This window comes from Octodon degus, unplaced genomic scaffold (assembly GCF_000260255.1).
Source record: "Octodon degus isolate 3935 unplaced genomic scaffold, OctDeg1.0 scaffold00028, whole genome shotgun sequence".
Lineage (NCBI taxonomy): Eukaryota > Metazoa > Chordata > Mammalia > Rodentia > Octodontidae > Octodon > Octodon degus.
The window spans coordinates 5,953,292-5,973,123 of record NW_004524604.1 but is presented as its reverse complement, the minus strand read 5'-3'; the positions used below and the strand labels follow the sequence as shown (position 1 = coordinate 5,973,123).

Genomic DNA, 19,832 nt, shown 5'->3' with positions numbered 1-19,832 from the left:
ATATATAATGAATTGTCATTGATGATCTTTTTCAAATTTAAAATTCAAATACAGGTGTAATAAAAATGCTCCCTGTCCCCTTACGAAGTGAGCAATGTCTTCAGGTATGGAGAGGCAGCAGCACAGGGCGTTCACTGAACCACACTCTTGAACTCTGATCATGGCCCTGCTATTTCCTAATCCTGTGACCTTGGGCAAGCTGACTCTCCTGCTGCTTCTAAGAGCACAAAATTAAAATAATAACAATAATAGACTCTATCTCAGAGAATTAAGAATAAATAATGCAATATTTGTTTGAAAAACCTAAGAAACAGTAAATGCTAGCTACTATTAGTATTATCATTAGCATTATTCAGATGGAGTGGGTGGATTTCAAATATATCTGTGACATTATAAAATGAAATTCCTCGAACAGAGCCATTATTTAGCAGGTGCAGGAATAAAAAACATGAAGTATCATCTAAGGAAAAGAGGAGATAAAAGTTGGTGCATGTAAAAAAAAAAAAAAACAAACAACCCTAATCTTGACAGTCTAAATCTAACGTCAGACCTTCATAACTATGAGGCATGAAGCAGCATTCTTTCATGGACAGCTTGCTTTGTGATGGAATTTGTAAAAGTGTTTTCCTGATGAGCTCTGCACACATGCATGCGCGCGTGCATGCGCGCATGTGCGCGCGCGCGCGCACACACACACACACACACACACACATCATATTCCTGAAGGCTCAATGCCCAGAAAGAGCAAAACATCAGGATTACCTACTAATGTTGCAAGAAGATACATGCTTCTTAAAATAAATCTTAATTCTGATCTCAAAAGAGTTTGAATTTTAAACAATGACTGGTTCAGGGGTAGCTCTAAAAATATATTTCTATGGTTCTTTTTGAAACATTTCTCTGATTAGATAATTATATAACTATAAGGAGAAAAATAAACATGATTTTCTTTCTATAAAACATGTAACAAGACCAATTAAACTTAAGGTGAAAGGTCAAAAACTATGGGGGAGAGAACATAGAAGGATGGCCATGAGTAATTTTAGGTAATTCAGGAGGAAAGAATCAAACTATCCTCATGGGGGTGTGAGAGGCACTGGGCATTGACCCCGGGACCTTCACATTCCCTTTAGCGGAGACCTTCCTTTTCTTCCTCTCCATTAGATACTGCTATATTGCTTAGGCTGCACTTGAACTTGCAATCCTCCTACCTCCTACCTCAGCCTCCCAGAGAGCTGGGATTAAGGGTATGCATTACCACACCCAGCTCAAAATAACAGCGTTTATAGTTAAAAGAAAGAAAGGATGGATGGATGGATGGATGGATGGATGGATGGATGGATGAAGCTAAAACCAGGGGGGAGAGGGGGCAAACAATCTGTACTTCTTTCCCTAGTATGTTTTGAAATAACTTATTAACTCATACTTTAATTCAGCACAAAAACATATACAATATTCACAAAAATCATTGCTTCAGGGTCAGGGATATAGCTCAATGGTATAGTGCTGTCCTGGCAAGTTTGAAGTCCTGAGTTTCACTCCTGTTATTAAAAAACAAAAAGTACCGATAGCTAGATAGATAGACAGACAGACAGACAGACAGACAGACAGACAGATTATATATGCATGTAATTTCATTCCTTCAGTCAAAATTTCCTAAATCTATAATTTCAAAACATGTTTCTAAGGGCAGGCATTCCTTTACCAATACTTACAAAGAATTAACAAAACGGCTTCAGAGCTTATGCTTCAGCTTCTTTCCCCATTTCCTGTCTTCTCTCTCTCTATATATATATATATTGTCTAACATGTTTCAAGTTACGGACTTTTTTCATTTTACATAAAGCACAAAACTTGAGGTCTGGCACATGCGTGCTGTCCAGCTAAAAGAAGGGCATGATGTTCACAAGTAGGAGGCATCCTAAATTCTGTATACCTCTTAATTTAGGCAGAATCCTTTTTCTAAGAGGAGGAGACCAGCTTCCTTAGGATGCTAAATAGCCACAGCCACTGAACAACTGTATGAACACATGTAAAGATCCCCTTTAGTGGAGACCTTCCTAAACCAAGCCCCAAGCCAGCCTCCCTACCCTGCACAGGCCTGGGAAGATAGTGGACATCTCTTCTCCCTATCCTGTCTGCTACATCAGCACAAACCCCAGCCAAGCCAGCACAAAAGAAGGTGACCAGTGCTCAATAAAATTTAAAAAGAAAATGAAAACATATCTTAATATTCCCAATTTTTTAAAAAAAGTCTTTAGTGGCTACCAATAGCTCCTTAGATCAAGTGCAAAAGAAGCACATTTATTTCTTCCACTTCCTCTCCGTCAAAGTCAACAATTTAAGCAGAATTTCAACTCCTATTTTCTTATGAAAAGTTTATTTTACTTTTCAAAAACAGTATGCTAATGAAACACGTAATCTGACAATTGAACGTTAGAGAACGTTAACTCTAGCTGTGGACATTATTCTTTCTATATTCCAAGCTTAAAAATTACAGAAGTAAAAATGACTGGGGCTGACATTTGTAGGAACAAACGGCAGCTAAGGCAACATGAGCAGTTTCTTGCCTCATGCCAGGAACCATGTGAAGCCTTTGGCCAGTGTTATCACATGAATCCTTTGATACTTCTGTGTATGATTAATAACTCATTTTTCAGATGAAGGAAGATGATGAACTTAGAAAATCAGTCCTAAAGCAAACAGCTATAAGCAGCAACACCATGATGCAGCCAGAGAGCTCCCCAAGGGTCACTGCTTTACAGCCTTTCCCCTCGTGTCTACTGTCAGGAGCCTGCACAAGGTTTCCTCACACTGTTGATACATGTCACTGCAACATTCTTCCCCAAAACAAATGCCAACTAAGGAATACTGAGATTGAAAATCACTTCAATGATTTGAGCATAATAACTCCTACTCAACACACCAAAAATCTACAGAGAAAAAAAATTATATACAAAGGTTCACAGCAGGGGATAAAAGAATGAAAATTATCAGTGATTCCGAGTCAGTCTTTTCTCTTCTTGGCAGTGCTGGAATGGATACAGAACCTGGGCTTTGGGTATGCTGGGCATGCTTATTTTTGTGTATATCTCTACCCCACCCTCACCAGGTCCTAAATTTCATTATTATTTCTTGAAATTAAGGAAAATAATTAAATTTTTAAATCTTAATATTCTATTTAGTAACACTTTTATTTTATAACTTATTTTTTCTGATGAAAACATTTTATACTTTGCAATTTAAATTCCACACTATTTCCATTCATGAGCTAATTTATATTAGATTGAGTTCCTTTTCCTAAACGTGGTTGCTTTCTCCTTGGAAAGCAAGTGCTGGAAATTGAACTCAGAGCCTCATGCACGCTACGGCACGCTACTAAGCCTCATGCACACTACTACACACTAAGCTCAGTCCCCTTCCCTGAACTTTTGAAACTTTCAATAGATGTTCCTAGGAAGACATTCTCTGCAGATTATCATTCCTATGTGATGTTCTTCCTAAGCTATACATATAACACTGTTTTCATCACTCAATCTAAAGCCTAAAATTTAGCATGAATCTATCCAATCTCAAAAGTTTTCATAACAAAAACAAAGTAATTTACATACAAAACTTTCAGCTCAATTCAAGATTTGGGACAGGATCTCAAATCTTTTTTTGAGATTTTTGAGACAGTATCTCTCTAGTGCAAGCTGGCCTTAAACTCATTCCATATCTCAGGCTGGCCTGAAACTTGAGGCAATCTCCTACCTCAGTCTCCACAGTGCTGGGATTACAGGCACATAGCACCACGCTTGACTACTAGCTCAAAACAATAGATGGTGCTTCTACTCTCTCCTTTGCTATAATCAAGACAACAATTTTTTCTAAGAAAAAATAGGCATTTATTCCAAAATAAGAATGTACTTTTCAGTCCATGTGTAACTAGTAAGTCTTACAACCATGTATAGTTTACACAATTAGATCCTGTTAATGCAATAAACACAAAGATATACAGCACAAAAACCCTACTCATTTGAGGTTCACTTCCATAGTCTACTGTGCTATGGCTTGGATATTGATTCCTGCAAGGCCTGTTCCTGGACCTGAGATGGGACTGCTGGAAGAAGTCAGGGTACTAGGTGTGCCCTAGAAGGGGATACTGGGTGTGCAGATCTTCCTCTTCCCCTTCTGCTGCCAGTGGCCATGAGGAGCAGCTTCCTGTGCCCCTGGACCCACCTGCCACCAGCCCCCAAGACACAGGCCCAATGGGTTAGGGACTAAAGCCTCTGAAATCTCAAGAGAAAATAGCTCTCTTCTCTTTTTAAGTTGACTCATTTCAGGTATTAGCTATAGCAATGGAAAGCTGACAGACACAACTTCTACATCCAGCAAGAATTTACTATCTATAAACATATATATTGTTTACAGTAATTCACAAATAATCACAATTAAACTCCACTGTTAAAAGTAGTATTTTTCAGATGTTTGAGAAATAAAAATACTAAATCTAATAGTTTTTGAAAACAGGCTTTTTCAGTCAACTAAACTTACTAAAGAAACACAATCCTACATGCTATACACAGACCTTATACCTTAACTCATACAGGTAATGCCACGTAGGTCAAGTCCCACTTTCACCAACACAACTGTATTACCTTCCCAACACAAGGATTACAAAAGAAACCATGAAAACCCTTTCCAAGTATGATGACTGATTTTAGGTAGATGTCAACTTGACCAGTTTAATGGACACTCAAACAGCAAGTAGTGCACTGATTATTCTCAATACTTTACCAGGCACTGAGGCTTTCTTTTTCTGTCAAAAGGAAGTGAGGTGATTTGGACTAACCCCAATGACCCCTCATCAGCTGACATGTGAGTTAACAGTTTAAGAGGGGAAGGCGAAGATCTATGCTCACTGGAAGTGGGCGCCATCCAGGTAGAGACCAGGATAAGAAAAAAAAAAAGGTTGAGGAAGGATGAGTCCTTGTTCTTTCCAGTAGAACCAGGTTTTCCTTCTTTCCTGGCCCTGAATACCAGAACTTTCAGCTTTCCTGCCTGTGAACTCTAGGTGTCACACCCAGAGTGAGACCCTCCCCCAACCACTGCTGCTCAGGTATTTGGCTGAGAGTTACACCATTGGTTCCCCAGGTTCCGAGACGTCCGGACTTGACGTGAGCCATACCACCCAAACACCTGCTTCTCCAGCTTGCAGATGGCCCACTGGAGAACTTCCCAGTCTCCATGGTGCAAAAAAATCAATTCCACTAACAAGCCTCCCTCTCTCTTCCCTCTCCCCTCTTCTCTCTCTGCCCCCCCGTCTCTGTCTCATATCTCTAATTCATGCTGGAAAGACTAATTTTTAGAAGTATGAGATCACAGAATTAGATCCTGTTAATGCAAGAAACACAAAGGTATACTGCACAAAAACCAACCAACACTATAAAAACAACTGTTCTCTCAAAAATGACTGATAAGTTCTAGTTGATCCTAGCACCTCAGCTGGCCACGGAAAAGTTGGTAAAATTAAATAAGACCTCACACTTTTAACTTTTTTTCTTTTTTAATATATTTGGTACAGGGTCTCAATACACAGGTCAGACTTGTAGTGATCCTCCTGTCTCAGCCTCCCCAGTGCTAGGATTACAGGTGTGCGCCACCACGCCAGGTTTCAGTGGCCAGCTCAGTCCTCCCAGCATTCAGGGGCAGGCACGGGAAGTTATATAAGGGATCGAACCCTGGTCCCTGCACTTAAGTTCTTCAGCAAAACAAGGAAAGACCTTTGTATATATTGTGAGAAACACCATGTTAATAACTACATATAATAAATAGGCATACATGAAGAATTCTATACAGGACTAAAAACTAACATTTGAAAAAGGAAACACAAACTCTGCTTTGCTACTAAGGAGAGAAAAGGAAAAAGGAGATAACCACATTTCACCTTTTTTGGGAAGGATAGGGTACTCTGTGTACATGCATAGACACGTATGTGCGCACACACGTGTGTTATAGGGGTATGTGAGTAAATCAAGCCCAAGTCTTGCAGGTGTGGGACAGCCTCTCTTGAGCTGCCCCTCTACCTCTGATCGGGCATTTTCTGTTTGCAGAACTATAGCGTATATATGAGTGACAAACCCGTTTAACCTTTCACACTCAGCTATCTGAATATTAAATTACACATGCATCTTAGTAAACATTAGTATGCCCCACAGCAGTGCCCACTCCTGGAGCACACTCCCTTGTATAACCTGTCAGGTGTAGGCTAGGTCTCTAGGCTCCCTCCTGATGGACAGAACATGGGAAGAGGCTGGCGTGCCAGTTCCCAGATAAGAAGGCGAAGCCCTGCCCTCTGTCTTGCAGCCGTGCTCTTGCCAGTCTGGCTAACTGAAGTGCCGCCCTGCAGACACAGCTCCTGGTTTGAGGGACCCAGCACGCCTCACATGCAGTCAGCGCAAAGATAAGGGCCCACGCTGCTCCTCCCCACAGCCCCTGGGAGATGGCAGCACCAGCCCAAACCCAGGTTTGCTACCTAAGCCAAAGGACCCCAACAAGCTACACCCAGGTTCTCCAACCACAAAAACCAATATGTTCATTATTATAAGGGCTGTGCTGATTTTTTGTTCTAATGAAAGGTAAAGATGTATTGCTTAGCTGCATGCAGTAAGCAGCTCCTCCTGTAGTCTCAGCTACTGGAAGACTGCTTGAGCCTAGCAGTTCAGGACCACCCTAGTCAACACAGGAGAAAACACCGCTGATAAGTGGTAATGCCAGGATTTAAATAAACAGAGTACACCAAAAAAAGTGATTTATTTAAAATCATAGTTTGCAGCTGAGCTGTGATTAAATGTAATGATACTGTCTTACATTCAGATGTTCTTTTCCGAAGAAGTAAAATAAAGCCAGTTGTGCTGGTGCACATCTGTAATCTCAGCACTTTAGAGGTTGAGGCAGGAAGATCACTGTGAAACAATTTTGAGGCCAGCCTGAGCAACACACAGAGGTCAAAGCCAGCCTGTAACATAGTGAGATATTGTCTCAAACATAAGCACTGTTTTTGCCTGCTGCTTTATCTATTTGTTGTAATACCCCTCGAATCACACTAACAGATTCCTATTTTCTTCCACTCCCTGCATTTTAAAACCATGTCCTGAAAGTTTTAATACTTTTCTTGCATTTGCTAATCATTTTAATATATTGGAATTAAGATTCACTTCTACACAGTTTAAAAATATTAACAGTTTAAAACAGTTTAAAATTATTATCTCAATTTTTGAATCTCAATTAAAATGCAAATGCACCTGGAAGTAGTACTATACACTTTTGTGAGCTACTTGAATTTTCATTAAGTATAACTCAACCCTTTCCATTTAACAGGCTTCAGAACAACAGCCAACGTTAAGTCTTTATAGGATCTTCCCTAAACCATACTTGTTCCAGGGAATTTGACTGAGGAACTGATTCTGTTCTCAGCAATCTGCAGTGTGCTATGCAAGTGCTAGCCTCTCCTGTGAGTCTGCACTACAAGAGACACAAGTCTTAGGTGAGGGACGCAGTCATGTTCCCCATCCAAAGCATGAAACAGGACGACAGCACCAAAACACGATGATATCCCCAAACCAGACAGAAAAGACCAGAAACCAACCCAGCTTTTTTCTACCCACAATCCCAGAATATGCCTAGGCCACTCCCCACAGCCTGATCACCTCCCCTTTTTGGTCCTGCACTCAGTATGGAAAAAGATGGTGAAAGGTACCCTCTCTGAAGCTGAAGAGCATCCCTGAAGGACCAACAGCCTCAGCTAAAAAGTAAACTCTTCAATAACCACAGAGTGAGGTGCAACAGTGAGATGAAGGCACAGCTGGACAATCTAGGGAAAGCTGCTTCCTTTGATGACTTTCAATGTCTACTTTTATTGCAAGTACCCAACAAATGAATGAAGGCTTATTCCATTACAACTCCAGGAACCTGATAGACCCTTCCAGGAAAAATAAAATGGATAAATAATGCTTTAAATACATGATCTTTACCTTTTTTAGGTGCCTACCATCAAAGTAATAGTGACTTAAAACCAAAATTGAAACTGAAGATAATTTACTCTAATATACTTTTTGGGGTAGAAATTAAAAACCACGAAGGAAGTAACGCTCCCTAGTATGCCCAGCTGTCAGTCCTAAAGCAGGACATCCAGTGATTTGAGTAAGTAGGGTACTCCTCAGCCATGGAGGCGGCTAAGACAATCAGGAATCAGTCCTGGCTCTTTTTCAACAGGTTAAAAAAAAAAAAAAAATCCCCAACGCACCTGATTCTGTGTTATGGGATGGCATGAACCTGCGTAGAAACCACAGGACTGGCAGGCACTTTCTTCCTGAAGCAGACTTGGAGACGTACTATTCCTGTACTAAAGAAAAGAAAACCTTAATAAATGCTCAGAATATAAAAAGACTAAGCATCATGGGGCACTCATTTTCTAATGACTATCTCCAGAAGACCACTTTGAGAAGGATATAATCAATTGTTAAAATCAGTGAAATTAGCCAGGCGTGGTGGCACATGCCTGTAATCCTAGTACTCAGGAGGCTGAGGCAGAACAATCACCAAGAATCTGAAGCTAGGCTGGGTGATACAGTGACTTCAAGGCCAGTCTGAACTGCATACTGAGACCTTGTCTCAAAGCACAAATGAGTTACAACTGTGTTACTACTGTCTTACCAGGCGGCAGACACATACTCCCTGAGTAAGATGGAAGGTCTTAATACAGATACACTGAAAGCCATAGTACTTCAGGAATTCAACTGGCAACAGCGTAAGAGGAAGAAATGAGGCCATGCTTCCCAAAATAAAAGGTCAGTTGAAGCTCTACAGACATCTTGTTCCGCTTCTTTGTTTTACTGGTGAGGAAACTAAGGCTAGACAAGTCGTGCTGGGACTTGGTGACAACACAGGTCCTTCAGGGCAGAGCCAGATTCCAAACCCACCCTACCACTTACAGGCCAGCTTTCTTTTGTACATCACGGTTCACTCCGCCTTCTCCTCAGAGAAAGAAGGGCAGTAACAACAACAAAATTACTTCTCTATGATCATTTCCTCAAAAATCATACTCCACCTTCAAGTTATTTGCCAAATATACTGAATATTTCAATGTTTCTTTTATTTATAATTCAGTTTTTCAACATAAGAACACCAGTGTGAACCAGGAAATCTAGGTTCTGATCTCTCTTAGCCTTGTTCTTAAGTTACCCCATCACTTCTTTGGTCCCAAAGCACCTTTATCCAAAAGCGAGAGGCTTCAATCAATTTCCAAGAGTTTCTAACTATAATGTGTGACTAAGAAGGTTGGTCTTTACAGTCTGCCTTTTCTAGGCAGATTCTTGCTACACAGTTCAACCTGGTCTAGAACTTATTATATAGCCCAGGCTGGCCTTGACTCACAGCTGTCTTCCTGCCTCAGCCTACAGAGTACAACAGTCTGCTTTTCTAAGCAAATACACTGTGTCATGGAACTCTGTTTGTTCGTCACTTTAATAGTATTATAATAATTTCCCGGGGCTGGGGAGATGGCTCAGTGGAATAAACACTTCCCTGGCAAGCGCAAGGGCCTGAGTTCAATCCCCAGTTCTGCCAAAAAAATAAATAAAATAAAAAAATAAAAAATAAATAAATAATTTCCCTCCCCCCAAAAATCAGGTAATAATTCAAAAAACTATCCAATGATAGTCTTATTTTCATGTCTTTCACATCCTGGCTGTTTCTAATTTTATAGGGATCTACCAAGGGTTGGAAAGAAAAGTATGCCTTGTAAGATGACATGCTAAGTGATTTCTGGAGAAATAAACAATCATTTCCTCAAACCACTGCTTCAGTTATTAACCAACAGGCCTCTACTATAACAGGCGGCAGACACATACTAGCTTAATGACATAGTCTTAATACTGAAACACTGATGGCCACCGTATTTTAAGAACACAACTGGCAATAGTGGAAGAGGAAGAAATGAGGCCACGCCTTCCAAACTGTGACTTCAGAGCATGCCTTTAGTATTTTTACATGGATGAGCTGCTACATACAACAACTATCTGTAACACATTTGATTAAATTTGGAGCAAAATGGTGACACACACGCAGATAGCTGTCGCTGAAGTCAATGACTAAGCCCAAGTTAGAGGTGCTCTTCTACCTGCCTTCCTCCGCTGCATGCCAGTCGCTCCTCAGCCCTCTGCCACTGCAATCCCACATTTTTATGACTTTTGTTTTTAAAAGTATATCCTAAATTGCTCAACATTATGGGAAACTTTGTAACTACAAAAAAAACTTATCAAACAGTTCCTCATAAGATTTGAAATTTTCATTCAACATTCCATCTCTGAGATTTATCCACATGGCTGGATACAGCGTATCCACTTTGGCTAGAGAAGAATGCTGTGTATGTAAATGTATTGCACTGTAATTACTCCTCCTCAAGAAAGGTCTTACTTTTGTCTTGCCATCACAAACATTTTTGCTAGCAAAGTGTCTTTTTTTGAGACAGGGTTTCACTATGCAGTTCAGGTTGACCTTGAACTTACTGTGTAGCTCAAGCTGGCCCTGAACTTGTAGGGATCCTCCTGCCTCAGCCTTCTGAGTGCTGCGATCACATTCTCTCCAACATTTAGTAACCCCAATTTGTTAATTTTAGGGTAGAAAAAGGCATTTAACTGCAGGCTTACTTTGCATTTTCCTGCTGATTGCTAAAGCTGAGCATTCCTTCTTATTTGTTGGCTCACTTGTGCTTCCTCTTTGATGAAATGCTTACAGGTACCTTTTGCTCATTTTTCTCCAGAGTTGTTTGCCCTTTTCTCACTGTTTCATAGAAATCTTCTATGCATTTTGGATACAGATTATCTGGTTTTGCCTGTTCTAAATTACCAGGTGCAGGTAAATGTTGAGACAAAGCAGACTAGAAAGAGCAAGCTAAAGTACCAACATTTTTCTCAACCCATTTTTGAAACTTTATTTTTTAGTTCTGCTTGATTTGAAACAGGGTATCACTGTGTACTTCCAGTTGGACATAAAGTCACCATGTAGCAGGCTGGCCTCAAAGTCATGCTCATCCTACTTCAGCCTCCCCAGTGCTGGCACTGTAGCGCCACCCCTAATCTCCACCCCCTTTGTAACAGTGTGACATCTACAGATACCATCAAGTACTAGAAATATAAAATACTGCACGACCAATCCAGCTTTTTCATTTTAATATAAATCCAGTGAAGAACACATGTACCAGAACTGATTCTCAAAATTAAATTATATAAATTAGAATGACACAGAGACTCAAATCCCAGAGTGTGCTACACAGTCAGCTACACTTCCTTGAATCTCTGAGTTACTTTCCTACGCTTAACATATGAACTGCGCTGGGTAATTTCTAAGGAACTTCAAATCAATTATGCTCTTTGGCTTGAAGATCAATGAGAAAAGATAAATTCTCAGACAGTTCTGAAAGATGCTTAGTAGTCTCTCCAAATTTATACAAAGTACTGTTAAACTAACTGGCAATTTTCTTCCAGAAAATTTTGATAAGCAGTTTTATAATTTTCCTATGGTTTCCAGGACTCTTGGTAGAACATGCCACGAAAAACACTGGGAGAAAAAGCAATCAAAGGCCACATAAGAGCTGCACCCCTCTATACACTGACTAGCATCGGGAAAGGCATCCAGAGCCTCTCACGGTAGCTGTTCCCTCCTGTCTCTAATTTCAGGGACCTGTCAAGGTCTTAACTCCGCCACCACTGTGTTAGAGGTCAAGCCTCTACTCAAGACACAAGGACACTGTTCCAGTAAGCTCCCTTCTGTCTTCTGCATCACTATTCCTCCTTCCAACAAAGCAAACTCACTGGCGGATCCATGTGCAATTATTAGATAACAAGCCACCGCAACAGTGTTTAACCCCACACACTGTTCTAGAGAATGGTCAATTCTTTGATTTCCTTTGTGGCAAAATGTCACAAACGTGTTCGCCCTGCATGCAAGTTGTGTTTCCATTCAAATTGCGCTCACCCTGCTCAGACTCACTCCACACCACTGAAAGGTAAAGGTGACCAATCACCTATGGACTTAAATCTGCAGTCAGCCAGTTCTCATCACTTTTAAACTACCAACAGCTCCTGGCAGGACTCATCATGCCCTGACGTGCTCTCCTTCTCTGGCTCCTACACTCTGGATTTCACCCTATCTCACTAGCACTTTCCTGGCTCCTCCTCTCAACCTTAAGCTCTAAAGGTTCAATGTCTTACTTTTTCTCTCTAATCTACCAGCATATACTAGTAACCACCTACAAAATAGGTCCAGAGTCTGACCACCTCTCACCACCTCCACAGTAACTACTATGGTCAGATTCTGCCTCACCTCTCACATGGGTTTGTAGTATATTTTAGCACTGACCTCCCAACTTTGGGCTTCACCCCATTGTTTCCTTCTCACCAAAGCAGCAAGAAAGATCCCAACACATAATCCATATAATGTACTATCAGCTCCCTCCATTCCCCAGTGGCTTCTCATTTCACTCAGAAAAACTGATTTGGTTTTTGAGAACAGATAGTCAGTCTCAACCTATGTAGTCCAGGTTGGCACTGAACTTGCTATGTGGCCAGTCTGGCCTTGAACCCCTAATCCTCAGGACTCAACCTGCCATGTGCTAGGATTACACATTTGTGCCACCATGTTTAGCAAAAGCCAATGTTTTGTTTTGTTTTTAGAAGATGGTTTATTTGAAGGTGGAGGGAACGGCATAGAGAGATATGACAGATGGCTACTCAAGGAGCAGGGGCTGTTTCCGAGCAAAATACTCCAAGTCAAAGCTTTTTTAAGTGTGTCCCCTTCTTCCTGACTCCTTGATAAAACTGTTCATGGGCCAGGCCCTGTCTTGGGACCTTTACACCTCCTACTCTTAGCCAGACAAGCACCTCTAAGAGCCCATCTCTACAGGCCTCTCCCACCCTATCTGCCGATCAATGCTCAAATGTCTCCTAGCAAAATCCTAACCTACTCCATTGAAAATTCACTTCAATTGCAACATATCTACTCTCAGCATTCCCCAATCCCTGTGTTAGATTTTTCTCTAATCTTACCAAGGAACACTCATTTCTTTTACTCTGCCTGTCCTCCCACAGAAAGGTGAGATTCAAAAGCGGGCATAAGCTGGGCTGTGTTTGCTGCCTAGAAAAGGGGCTGGCAACAGCGGGCATTCAATATAAACACTAACAAAGGACAAATTCCTCTTTGGACTTAAAAAAGAAATCTTTCTGAATTTTAAAACAAGAGTATTAATCTTAATAATCGAAGGACAATAACTAAACTCTTTAAAATAATCCAAAATTAGGGCCAGTCAAATAGCTCTGCTTAGGCAGATGCAAGGATCGGAGGTCGATCCCTGGCGTGCTGTGCCTGCATCCCTGGGACAGGCTGAGACTGCGACTGAGACTGGGCGTGGTGGCGCACTCCTGTAATTCCAGCTCTTGGGAGGCTGAAAAACAGGAGGAGGATCACTATGAGTCCGAACTACGTAGTGAGACCCTGTAGACCCTGTACTACATACATAAAAAATAAAATAATCAAAAATATATTGAAAAGAGGTCACTAAAATACTGACTTGAAGACTGTAGCAGATCCTGTAGCTAATACACACTTGCAAAAACTTAGAAGTTATCAATATAGTAAATAATTCTCCAAAAATTCAGTTTCCAATTCTGACAGTGCATAGAGTGGCTTCCCTAACTGCTATTCTCCCCTAACTGCTGTCACATGCAACAGCAGGTGGCTTGCAGGCACAAACCACCAAACATGGGAAAACATTATAAAAATGTTCATTCCAAACTGGTTCCAGACAAAGGGCCAAGTGCTGCGTAAGTGAACAAAGTTTATAAATAAAGGACAGATATTTTTAAACATTTTAAATATTTTGGTTGGAAATCATTTCAGACTTACAGAAAAGATTTTTTTCTTAAACCCTCCTGTACAAGCATACAGAACGTCCCCCTCTTTATCATCTGTGTGTGCCCTCCCCCACTCTGGTGACTTCTACAGACACACGCTGCTTTCTCTGAGCCAGATAAGGCAGACGCAGCCGCACCAGATCCCTTTGGGCCTTCGCGTCCATGCATGTTTCCTTAGGGATAATCTGCTTTACAAACAAAGCACAGATATAACTTCAGCCAATATGCCCTTGCAATATTTTCCTCTAAAGTCTGTATTCTAATGCTCAATTGTTTCAGTAATATCTGTACCAGATCTATTTGGTCAGGCAGCAGTTTGTGATTTTCTACCTTAAGCTTCCTTTAATTTGGAATACTTACACAGCTGTCTTCACCTTTCCAGATATTAACCAAAGAACACAGGCCGCCTCCCTACCCTGCTCATTTTGGAGTGCCCATGTGTCTCTCAGACTAGACTCAGGCTATGCAGCTCTGGCCAGAACACCTGACAGGAAACAATCCTGAGTCTCCTCCTCGAGGGTTCTGTGTGGACTGTCAAGGTGAACACCTGCCCATGTTATTGATGGAGCTCCCCAACTATGTAATCATTATTTTCTCCCTTGAAAATCAAATGCAGTCTGTTGCGAGAGGTTTTAGGTCCCTGGATCCTGTCCCTGATCAACAGTTGCCCCGATTTTGTTACAATTCTTACACTCCCTAATCTTTACCTTGTTAGTTTTCCAACTCCACTGCTCAGGATTTATTCACTTACTCACCAGTTTCAGTATGTATTAACAGTGACTTGTAATGGTTCCTTATTGTACTAATTTGAAGATCAAATTATTCCAGATTTTACATAGTAAATATATCAATAGGCTTCTTGAGGCATGTTCACATTAAAAACAATAAAAACTCACATGTTAAAAAAATTATTGTTTTAACATTAAAAAAAATCTGCACTCATCTGATATACTGTACCCTACCCCGGAATCAAATATTTCTCTAGGAACTCTGGTTTCTTTGAGTTGGGAATAGTAACAGCAAGATTTAGGGGTTAAGTATGCTCCTGGCCTCTTAGCCTTTTTGTGGGACACAGCTATATATAAACACAAACCATTAACAACATATATATAAAACTATAACATATATATATATATATATATATATATATATGTTATATAGTTGTTAATGGTTTGTGTTTAGATGTCTCTGAAAAGCTTCATATGGACATAGGTGGAGTTTTCTAAGGGTGGCTACAGCTACAGTGTGTGATACTGGGATTGATTTGTGGTACAATGCTAGGACTGAGGGTGCTGGGATTAAGGTTTATGATTATTAAACTGGTCCAGTGGTTGGTTTGATACCCCCCAAGCTGGGCAGCCTACACAGACTATAAAAGGGGAAGAAATTATCACTAGTAGTTTGGTATCTCCCGCCTGCTATGAACTGTGTGCTGTCTGTGCTGCCCCTCTGCCATCCACCTTGCCTTGGAGTCAGCCAACTACGGCCTGAAACCTGTACAAACTGTGAGCTGAAATAAACCCTTCCCCCTTTAAATCTGGGTGTTGGGTATTCTGTCTCAGGAACCAAAAAAGTAACTGAGACACTATTTAAGTCCATATCTACATATCTACATATTTTATATATGGACACATATATGCATATATATATGTGTGTGTGTGTTGGTTTAAAATAAAGAATTCACATGCAATTGTAACTTATTCCTTTAATATTTAATTTTGTACTCTCTATCCCATTATTGAAGTCCTTCCTTCCTTCCTCAGTGAAAACCCTTGTTTCTCAGCCTCGAAACATTTACTCATCAATACACCTAAAAATGTCCCAGGAGTACTTCAAACATTTAAGTAAACATAAAATTAACACAGTTCAGGAATGGTTTCCAAAGCTTCCCTCTCACATTTACCCAAGCTGAAAATAAATATTGAAATATTGTATTAATAAATTACTTAAGATTACTTTATCCCCTTTAATGTGGGCATAGTAGCAATGTAAAATACAGTCAATGTAAATATAGTCATTTGTTTTAGTGAGTTAGGATTTTCTGAACACCCATTCTCATTTGGACAATACCATGCTTTGAAGTGACGAAACATACAACTCTGTATAAGATACAACCCTGAGGTATAAATCCCTCCCATAAACCTCTGGCTCTAATACTTCCTCTATTTTATAAAAGTCAGACATAGCATATCCATTTATGCTTTATTTTCTCTTTTGTCATACATGAAAGATAGTCATACTATACTGACCATCTGAATTCAGAATGAAGGAAGCACTTTCCACAGCATTTCATAAGACCAGTAATAGCAGGGCTGGTGAGATAACTTAGTGAACTATGCACCTGCTTAGGCAAGCACAGGGACCAGGGCTCTATCCCCAGCACCACATGCTGCACCAGCCCTTCCCCCAGGCACACTAAGCCGGCCACCCAGACCAGGCATGGTAGCGCATACCTGTAATCCTAGCACTGGGGAGGCTGAAAACAGGAGGATCAATAAAAATCCGAGCTGCATAGCGAGACCCTGTACCAAATACATTACAAAAAAAAAAAAAAAAAAGATCAGTAATAGCAATAATCCAGACAGAGATTAAGAGAAGAGGGGCCAAGGAGATGGCTCAGTGGAATAAGCGCTTCCCTGGCAAGCACAAGGGCCTGAGTTCAATCCCCAATTCTGCCAAAAAGAGAGACAGAGAGAGAGAGAGAGATTGAGAGAAGAAAAAACTAGAAATCCCATATCCTTTGTGAACACAGGCTTTTACCAAGTCTTAGCAAACCAAACTTCGCAATATATAAAAGGAAGTTCACACCACAGCCAAGTGGAGATTATTCTGGAAATACAAGGCCATTCAATGTAAAAATTAATATAATTCAGAATACAGAAGAAAAACAGTGCCGGGCGCAGTGGCGCGTGCCTGTAGTCCCAGCTACTTGGGAGGCTGAGGTAGGAGGATCGCTTGAGTCCAGGAGTTCTGGGCTGCAGTGCGCTATGCCGATCGAGTGTCTGCGCTAAGTTCAGCATCAATATGGTGACCTCCCGGGAGCGAGGGACCACCAGGTTGCCTAAGGAGGGGTGAACCAGCCCAGGTGAGAAGAAAAATAACATTACCTTCAATCAAAATAAAAAAGCATGTGACAGATGCCAGGGTGGTGTTACACGTCTGTAATCCCAGCACTTGAGAGGCTGAGCCAGGAGGGTCGCTTCAAGTTCCAGGCCAGCTTGGGTTACACTGTGAGTGCAAGGCCAGACTCAACTACATAGCAAGATCCTGTCTCAACTCCCTTCCCTCCACCACCACCACCAAAAAAAGCCCTGACAGAATTCACATCAATTTAGGATAAAGCCTTTTACTAAACTAGAAATAAAACGAAAGTTAGCCCAATAAACAGCATCTTTAAAATAGATACAGCTAACTCGGTAAAAGACAATGCTTTCTATCCTGAATGTTATACTGTCATTCCTAACCAAGGTAATACAGTTAAGGAAAAAAGCAAAACCTATACACTGGTATGAAAGAAACAAAGAAATAAAATTGATTATTCTAGGATATAAAGATCACCTATAGAGAAAAATCCTAAAGAATCAACCAAGGAAAGTCCATCAGCCCATGTTACTTGGACGGACGAGACAGGAAGGGACATGCGCGCACCACGCTGGTGGACTGGCTGGCACAAGCGTACTTCAAGCTCTGACTCCTGCAGGAGACTACATGGAGCGGCCATCACAGGTCACTTTTTACTGGTTCAGCCATTCTCCCACAAGCAGCAGCAGCTGGTCAGGATCACCATTCTGTTCGTGTCTTTTAAGTAGGAGAGTCTTTGTCCAAATACTGAAGACTTTGTTTACACCACAGACAACACTTGCACCCAAATCTGAGAAATGGAAACACTCACCTTGAAAAAAACCTGAAATTTGAGCAGGGACACCCCCTGCCCCGGCATTTCTAAAAGTGGGCATCAAAAGCCGGGCAGGTAGACATGGGGCAGCACACCTTAGCCAAGTATTTGATGGAGCTGACGCTCATCAACTATGATCTGGTGCACAACCGCCCTTCTTAGGTGGTGCCGCGGCTTCCTGCTTGTCTCAGAAGGTCCAGGGCCCAGGAAAAAGGAAGCTAAAGCAGCAGTACTCAGAGAATGAGGTGCTGGACATCATGCAGCACATGGCCAAAAACGTGGTGAAAGTCAGCAAAAGCTTGACAAAATTTATCGCTATCAAAAGTAAGTAGCCAGCAGCAACCTCCTGAAGATCAGCACCATCCCACAACTGAACTCCTGAGTCATGAGACCTCACCTCCTGCAGATGGCAAGGCCCCAAGCTGGGCTACCTCCTTGCACTTTCTGTTCGTCCGTCCATCCGTCCATCTGTCCTTCCTGCCTTCTTTCCTTCTGTTCTTTCTTTTTTAACTGGTGTGGAACTCTCAATTTTGTAGACAGTCCTCTGGTCTACTTCATGCAACCTCTTCACAGACTAATATTCTAAACATATATTGATGAAAAATAAAGCTATGGATTTTCCTTAAGGTAAAAAAAATAAAATGTATAAACCATAAAAGAAAAACAAGTTACCAAAATGGCTTTCACCAAAACTAACTTCTGTACTTTAAAAGGCATGGTTGTAAAACAAAAAAGAAGAGGAGGAGAAGGAAGTCACAAACTGGGAAAAATTATTTACAAAACATAAATAAGACTGGTATTCAAAATACAATATAAAACAAACTTTCATAACTCAGTAATAATAAAGCAAGCAAATTAACTTTAAAAAGAGTCAGATACCAGCACATAAAAAGACACAGCAAACCACCACCATGGTCAATGCTACTAATTATGTGTGAAAATCAAATTAAAACATTTTGAATAATGCTGCTGTGAATGCTAGCCTTCCTGTGCATATTTCCATATCTCTTGAATATGCACTCAGGCATAGCGTTCATACTGATAATGGATATACTTAAATTATAAACAATTCAGCACTGCCTGATAACACGGCTACGCTGCCTCACTGGCAGTGTCTAGAACTTTCAGCACTACCCATCCCTCCCAAGCCCTGTGCAGTGACATGTCATGGTGGCCATTCTAGTGCACGCACAGGGTCCTACCACCCAACAGCTTTTTGTTCAACTCCTTTGTCCTTTTTTTTTGACAGAGCTTTTTGTCATATTATTTAAGTGTGAGAATTCTTCATATTTTCTGGCTCAAGTTGTTTTCCAGATATTTGCCTTGCAGATATTTTCCCATCTTCAGCTAGCCTTTTATTTTTGTAAATGGTAAAACACAATCATTTTGAGAAAACTTAAGGGTTGTACATTTACTGTTTACTGACTTTACTTATATATCTGCATAAATTTTTTTCTCTTTTGTTTTGTTTTTCAAGGCAAGGTCTTCTGTGTAGTTTAAGCTAGCCTTGAACTTATTATGCAGCTCAAACTGACCTTAAACTTGTGACAATCCTCCTGCCTCAGCCTCTCCAGATCTGGGATTACAGGCAGGCATCACCATGCCTAAGAATAGATTTATTCTTAAATAATAAATAATAGACTGCTTTTTTATGTGATAAAATCAGCATTTACTAATAAACAGCCTGGAATAAAGCAAACTGGCAGTTTCTAAAACTGAACTTTGGAAAACAAGTCCTTATCTTTCCAGTTACAAATACTGCCCTATTAGATACCCAGACATAAAACCTAAAATTACAGAAGAGAATAACAGGTTGAAGTACCTCCTCCTGCAAGTCCTTATTGCAGTCTGACCTCTGAATTACAGACATTTCAGATTGGGATACACTGTTACCATTTTTAAATTACAGAGTAAGTTTTAAATGGAAACTTGATGTTGATGGAAAACTAAAGAAATTCAACCTAAGAGTAATTACACAAAAAGCT

The 19,832-nt window shown here is 40.7% G+C and overlaps 1 protein-coding gene and 1 pseudogene across 1 annotated transcript in view; one reads left to right on the top strand and one right to left on the bottom strand.

The window, feature by feature from the left end:
• The window catches only part of Wdfy3 (WD repeat and FYVE domain containing 3), a 311,759-nt gene that overhangs the window by 274,456 nt on the left and 17,471 nt on the right, over nt 1-19,832 (bottom strand). Inside the window, exon 2 of the mRNA XM_023712946.1 lies at nt 8,288-8,386. The gene's annotated coding sequence lies outside the window, so the exon portion shown is untranslated. The remainder of the gene's footprint in view (nt 1-8,287; nt 8,387-19,832) is intronic.
• Nucleotides 11,587-18,229, top strand: LOC101572111 (annotated as a pseudogene).